Below are 7,849 nucleotides of genomic sequence, written 5' to 3'. Positions count from 1 at the left end.
GTTTTCAGGTGAGCCTAGAAGGGTGTGTGTATTTGTCCCAAACCAAGTCTGTGACATATTTGAACTAAGTTTCAAACCTAGTAGCAGTTCACAACATGGAATAATTTGCAAATTTGCAAATTTGGAATTTTGAATGCCTGGAATATTACTGTTCAGCCCTCTCTGAATGGTGTAACCCAACTGTTTTTGAGTCTGCAGGACAATATGATTCTTGTATGTCCCTTCTAACATAAATACTCTATTCTGTTCTATTCTATTCTATTCTATTCTATTCTATTCTATTCTATTCTATTCTATCTAGTCCAGTCTAATTACATTTTTTGTCCACTAAAATAATACACAGAATAACTATGTCTGGCTCAGTTAAGAAAATACCATATATCTGTCAGTTTTCTAATGCCTGTGATAGATATAATCCCATATTTTGTAATATAAACCTAATTTTATTACTGGCAGCATTGGTGCTAAAATATATTGAGAAATCACATGAATTGTGAATAATAACACTTCTGCAATAAGTGTTCTTAGAAACTACCATCTAACTAGAACATTCTTGGTATTTAAATTGAGTTTTTTTCCATGCCAATGTCTTGACGTAGATATATGTATAAAGTCAACACACTTAAAATAGATAGAAAATCAGTGTCTCAGGTATTAATACAACACTAAGTATAAAATTAAAATATCTTAAAATCTTCAACATTTTATTTCAACCAGTCTAGTGATATAAAAATAAAGCATTTTTTGCATATAAATAGAAAACAGAAACAAATTACTATACAAATTGCCATACTTTGTCAGACTGGACTTTCATCTAGCCCAATGTCTTAGCCTTTGAGTGGATGTCTAAAGAAAAGTGAACAAATAAAGACAGCATATGGTATATATGGTGCACATGTTGATGATTTCCTAGCATACTGCCCTCATGTGGGACAATGCCAGTTGTGGTGTAGTCAAATCACAAAGAATATATCAGAAGCAGAGCATTTTCCAGCACTGTGAGGGTAGTGAGGTACTGGAATAGATTGCCCAAGGAGGTTGTGGAAGCCCCCACACTCTCATCCAGGTTGGATGAGAGTGAAAAAAAAAAAAAAGGAAAAAAAAAAGCAATCAAGGAAACACAAAACTTTATTGGTGGTTTATTCTCTTTGTCTTACTTTAAATTGTATTTCTCTGGAGAGGCAGCATCACCCCTAGGTTTTTTGTTCAACAGCAGTTGTAGAATATGGATGCTGTTGAGGTGGGAGATTTGCTTATCACACTTGAACCTGGGTTATTGCAGTTGAGTGTGGGATTTTTGAAATGGGACATCTTAGAATTTACAAGATATTTTTCCTTCATACTTTAAGGTTGTGGAGTCTCCTTCGCTGGAGACATTCAAAACCCGCCTGGACGCCTTCCTGTGTGATGTACTCTAGGTGACCCTGCTCTGGCAGGGGGGTTGGACTAGATGATCTTTCGAGGTCCCTTCCAACCCCTATGATTCTATGATTCTATGATTCTATGATTCAACTCTGTTTTCTGTATGAGTACCTTGAAAAAGGCAGCTTAGGGTATTCACGTGACTGACCTGAACCAGGCATGATGGGTGATTAATGTCAGTATTTTCCTCTTGCCTTTTCTTTTCAACAGTTCTATGAGCAGTGAATTTCTCCTGGTCAAAGTATTGTCATTTGTGTCATCAAGAAGTAACTTGTGTGCTATCTATCTTAGACTTTCTTCCAAAGAATGACAGGTAATTTCACTAGCATCATTTCAGTGACAGTTTCTGCTTTAACCACACAACTCCTATAGTGATGATTCACCTCTTTCATACAATTTGCAATCGCTGCATAGTGCTCCACAATATAAAAACAGCTATTGTATATATTCTAAAGTATTATGATTTCTGTACAAACTGGAGAAAGGTAAGATAAATATTCAATAATTATTTTGAAGTGTGTGTAGCAAGCAAATAGTATTTCAAAGGATGCTATCAAGAAATACGTGTTTTAAATTGATGGAGGGATATGACTTTATGCTATTCAGTCTGAAAACCTGGTTCACCATAAAATCCCAATAGTGGGAAGATTCTCTTTAAAACAACAGCTGTAATGCATAAACTAGGAAAAATCAGAACAATGTGGACATGGACAGTAAGCATAATTTAGAATTTGACTGTGGGCACAAGAAATGGCTTGTCATATCCCCTATTGCAAAGGTACACAACAAGCCCAAGAATTTGGGATGTGTTATTCTACATGTTTCTAAAGGAGAGTTTCTATCTTTGCTAGCAGAATAAGAAGTTATTTAGAATTAAACATTTAAACTAACACAAAATGTCTCTCTGACAGTATGTGTATCTGGTTGAATGGAGAACAGTACTTTGGTCTTAAAATAATATTTATTTAGAGTAATATCTGGAGTTGATTGCTATGAAATCTGAATATATCCCTTCACAGGTAGTATCTTTAAACTGTGGTCAACTAGGAGTGAATGAAATTCATAACTAGTTAGGCAGGTTAACCCTCATTTTCTCCAAGACCTTTCTCTACCTTCTACAGAAATTATATGCTTATGGATTTAGGCAACATGTGTTGTTCCTTTTCTTCTTCTAAGTCTTAAAGAACTTTCGCACTTTAGAAAAACTGCTGGAGAAAGAAAAATTAAATAGGCAGACAGGAATCCCATAAAGCTGAACAAAGGGAAATGCTGAGTCCTGCAGCTGGAGAGGTACAATCCAATCCACCAGCATAGGCTGGGGCTGGAGGAAGTAAAGGAAGTGGACTCTGATTCTTCTCAGTATTCAATGAAAAGTTAAGAGGCAATGAGTTCCTGTGAACTTACCAGCGGGACAGCAGCAATGCATCATAACCAGCTATTTTGAAGAATTCTAAGCAAACTGTGGCGGAGAAAGTCTTCTTGGCCTTTCATTGGCTGGTTGCTGCAGTTTCATCTGGACAGGTTTCTGTAATTGCTTCAGCCCTGAATATTTTGAAAACAGAGATGAGCATATGCAAGTTAGTCACAATTAACAAAAGGAAATATCTAGGAGAATGACTGATTTTTATAAAAGGCTTCCATAGGCTTGGCAAACCTCTTCCAAATGGTGACACAGCTCCTTGCTTAAGTGTGGGAAAGCTTCCCAATAACAATTTTAAGCCAGTCTGACTAATCAAAAAAGAGACTGATTAAATACTTAAATGTAAAAACTTGACTTCAGAAAGGTTTCTGTAGTGTTATCAAAAAGCCAGGAGGAGAAAAAAGGGAAAAACTTTCAAAATGAGTTCTGAAAAAAGCAGCTTCTTCACGCACAATTTCTTCCTGTGTTCCTCCAGTGTGTCATGGATTGAAGTCTCCCAAAACTCTTAATGAAAAAACTTGTGCATCATCTAGATTGCTGTAGACTTGCACTATACTTACATTCATCAGGATAAATATTAAACAAAGGATAAAGGATAAAAATCTTGTATGTCCTGGATTGGATTAAATTGAACTAAACTGCTGTATCTCTGTCTTAATACGGCTATAACCTTCACACATATGCACAGATATATACATGCAGTACACTCCTTTCCCCTTCCCTTCCATTTAATACCCTTCCATGTAATTCTTTAGTAGTCAGTTATTATTCTGTATTTCTCTTTTGGTCTCAAATTTGTCCAGATTTTAGTTTTGTCTCTAAACTTCAGCACAAGAGCACATGTAAAACCTGGTTGGAGGTTTCATGTGACTGGAGTGATTAATTCATTCCAAGTTAAACACTCACAGCTAATTAAAGAGCTTCTGTAAACTGTTTTAAAACAATGGAAACAAGTTGGTATGTTTTATTCTGAATGGGTGAAATTTAACCAGAGGAGATGAGGTAGCATAGTAAGCAGAGTGAGGCTTCTGCTGCATGAACAGAAGCTTGTGAGCATTGCAGCAGGTTTCATACTGATGTACATTACCTTTCTTGCTCTGTGGAGATACTGTAATGTGATTGCTCTCCTGCAGGCCATCACAAGTTGTCACTTCTTGTTGCTCTAGCTTGTATTTGCTGTGGTCCCACACACATATGCAAAGTCACAAGCACTGTTGTAGTGTCTGGAAAGATGTGTCATTCCTGTGCATGAATGGACTGAGGAGTAAAATAAATGCTATTGTAACTCTTTCTTTCTGCCTGGAAAGCTAATGTCCTACAAAACATGCGATTATAATTCTGAATAATGAGTGAAACTTTGCTGAGTTCTATATGGCCTGAGTCATGTAAATTACTTGGTATTTAAGTAGTATCATTAATTAGTAGGAAGACAGTAATTTTGGTCTGAGGCTATTTTTACTTTTACATAGCAAGTTATTTAAACCTCTGGCAGGGGGGTTGGACTCGATGGTCTCCAGAGGTCCCTTCCAACCCCTAACGTTAATTAATTTTTCTATGCTGACCTGTTATAAGCTATTCAAGTTTAAAAAAAAAAAAAAAAAAGTGCAGGGTGGGAGAAGTAGGGAAAGAGGCATAAAGTGTATTGGAAAACTACCAAATGTCCCCTGCAAATGGACCCTATTCAGAATCAGTAAGCGTATGATGAGTGAAGTGGTTTTGAATATCGCCTTTAGATTCCATGCTGTTACAAGGCCAGCCCCGAACATGGCAACTCTTATTTCCACACACAGTACCTCTTCACTCTCAATTTAACCCAAAAATCTGATGAACCCATTACTCCATACTTGATTTCATGGAACAAGGAGTAGATATAGTTACAAATGATCAATCACAAGCCGTGAACCAAAGCAGCAAGGCATTAACAATTCACACCATTTCGGTCCACTTGCTCAAGCAGAAGATGTGCCAGCATATTTAATGCACAGCTACTTCATTCAGTTCAAGAAAAGACATGACTCATGCTCATTTTAGGAACTGAGGAGACTTCATAGGTTTTCATGCCTACTAACCACTGAGTTTGTACTTCTAAACAATTAATATAACCAGTGGTTTAGTAAAGATCGCACAGATAGATAGGATTTTAAAATAATTTTTGCTCACATTAAAAATAAATGGAAGGATGACCTAGGCAATGGATCCCACAATAAAGCCAAGTCCTATTGTACAAATTTGTATTGTACAACCAACATCTGGTTCAGCAGTATTGTAACATTGTAGACCCCACAGGCATATGCCGTCAATTTAATGGGATCACTGAAAAAGCAAAGCAGCTGTGAAAGATTGCTTTAAGTACAGCAATCGTGTGCTTGTCATTCTGTTCAATGGTGGAAAAATCCAAATTTGGATAGGCATCAGTATTTAAGAAAATGACTGCTAAAGCATCTCTCATAAGTACCTTGGGGACAATACGATTTGACATGTAGCATGTTAAACAAAAGTACACAGCAGCTGTTAGATTAGTTTTTGTTTGAGTAAAGCACACTGTCATAATTTAAACAAGGTAGGAATCTGCATGTTCTCCATCACTCAGTTTCCCCAAATAGACCACAGTTTTGAATGTGCCAGTTGCCCCAGACAAATTGTTTGGTGTTTGCTGAAAATAAGAAACAGTGAAGTACAGTGTATGGTAGTACAGTCTCATGCCCTCTGTGTCATATATGCAGTGGATTTCATGCTTTCTGTCACTCTATTTGATCAACACTGCACTGTTATAATATTCAGGAAATTTAAAGACAAGAGAAAATAAAGGAAAAAAGCAGATTTTTCTCTCCTGTTTGCCACAGTGGATTCATGCCATTATCCCCATCAATTTATAAACTCTGAGTTTTGTTTTAGGGAACATCTCATCTCTGTTCTTCAAAGGTGTGTAAAATTACACTGAAAAGCAATTGTTTTCTTCAAGCAAGTTCAATGTTTGTCATGTGATATAAAGTTAAAAAATCAATAAGGGAGAGAATAAAAGCAGTAAAGGTATATTTACACTGTTTGTCTTAGCTGGAGCAAAGATCATTTGGTACTCTATTTTTATCCATGGCTGACTATCTACCAGATAAGACTGCTGCAATGGGAAAAAATATTCGATTAAAAAAAGAAAATATTTTAAATTCTCCCTAAAAATTATAAAGAAAAAGGATTTAGTCTGTAATTTAAAACAACTTCTGACTAGCTACTAGTGCTTAGAGGCATGATGCAAGTGCTGAAGGGGTGAATTAGGTTATTGTAGAGGGATTTAGGTTATGGTTGGACTTGGTGATCTTCAAGGTCCCTTCCAACCAGGATGATTCTATGATTCTACCTTCCTTCGTTCAGCTTTCCTTGAAGGGAAGTTTAATTCCTTTAAAAGTTATTTCATTGCCTGATCAAGGACTCATTTGTCATCACTGCCTCTCAGGAATTCCATGAGTACCTCACAATAAAATCTCTAGCCTCCAGAGAGATATGCATCCTGATGAGTTGTTCCTAAACCTTCCTAGTTAGCTAGGATCTTTTCACTTTGAGCTATCCCAGCAAGTCCTGGCACTATGTCTGCTCTTGTCCTGAAGATCACTACCTTCAAAGAAGGTGAATCAGGATGGCTGCGTTTCGCTGGTGTTAAATTAATTTGTGGTTAATTAATAGTATTATAATTAGTGTTCAAATTCGACATCCAATTCCAGTATACAAACATTTTCTTGCTGCTGTGTTTCAGTCTGCTTACACACTCAGAAAAGCAGCACTACTTGTGTTTATCTGAATTTCTGTTTGTAATTATTTCCTGATGGTTAATAAGTTAAAAGCACTGAGTAGAAAATTTATTCACTTACTTGTCAAACTTCCAGAGACTGCACTGCGATCAGATTTTCATCTTTTTATTTTATTTGAACTAAATATGACTATAACCACTCTTTATCATGTAACAAGAAACATAAATTTAATTCTGATGCTGCTCAATTAATCCTAAAGTAAATTCACTTCTGCCAGTGTTCCTGGTTAGACCTCATTCATTACCTCATCTAATCTTCTTAATTTTATATCTGACTCCAACGCTAAGGTGTGAATTATTAGAATAGTCTGGAAAAGTATTAATTCACTGATTGACATCTTGAAATAATTTTTGCTTATGTTCAATCTCATGACCATATCCTGACAAACTGGGTATTAAACACAAATATTGAATCCTATATATAGTATATATGTAATACTATATATCAGTATGCATTCTGGTTTGGAGTCTTTACTTTGATGGCATATTTTGAAAAAGTTTTTTAATATTACTTTTCAGGATACTCAGTAAGAGTAGGGTAACATGCATATTGTTCAGTGAATGCCCATCAGCTTTATTTTGTGAAGTCTGGTCTCCCTGCAGATAAATGGGATTTTTAGCATAAAGTTAAGTCTGGGCAGGGTTTCAGATCATTTTTTTAAGTCCCTGCAGAGCATTGAACCCATGTGTGTATGTTCTCTTCTGTTGCTTCTCAGTCTTCCCATGTGTCATTGATAGAAGCTTCTGCATACCATCTTCCACTTCTGTAACAAAGAGGAAGTAATTACTTTGTAAGAACAATGTGATAGTTTTTCATTCAAGAGATTACTTAAATGGGTTTTGTTAATCATGTAGATGGTCCTTTATAAGTAAACAGAACTTTTGTAGAACTTTTATTTATTCTTTTATTTGGTACTTTGCTGAACTGAGATTGTACAGACTGGTAAATATCACAGCATATTGGAACTTCGGTGGGGTTTAGGTAACTAAATTTTAATGGCTTTGCCAATAAATTCAGAAAAGACATTTTATGCTGAGTATGCAGGATATAGATGCAAGGATATTTGCTGGTGACCTCTGTATGGAAGTGCTCAGGACTGTTTATGTGAGAATGTGTGAAGTTACTGACTAGATGATAAGATTATATCACAAAATTTTGGTAGTCAGAAGACTTGGCTTTTATCATGATTATCTAACAGCTAATG

The sequence above is a fragment of the Apus apus genome, chromosome 5 (genome assembly GCF_020740795.1).
Source record: "Apus apus isolate bApuApu2 chromosome 5, bApuApu2.pri.cur, whole genome shotgun sequence".
Lineage (NCBI taxonomy): Eukaryota > Metazoa > Chordata > Aves > Apodiformes > Apodidae > Apus > Apus apus.
This window is presented reverse-complemented; position numbering follows the sequence as displayed.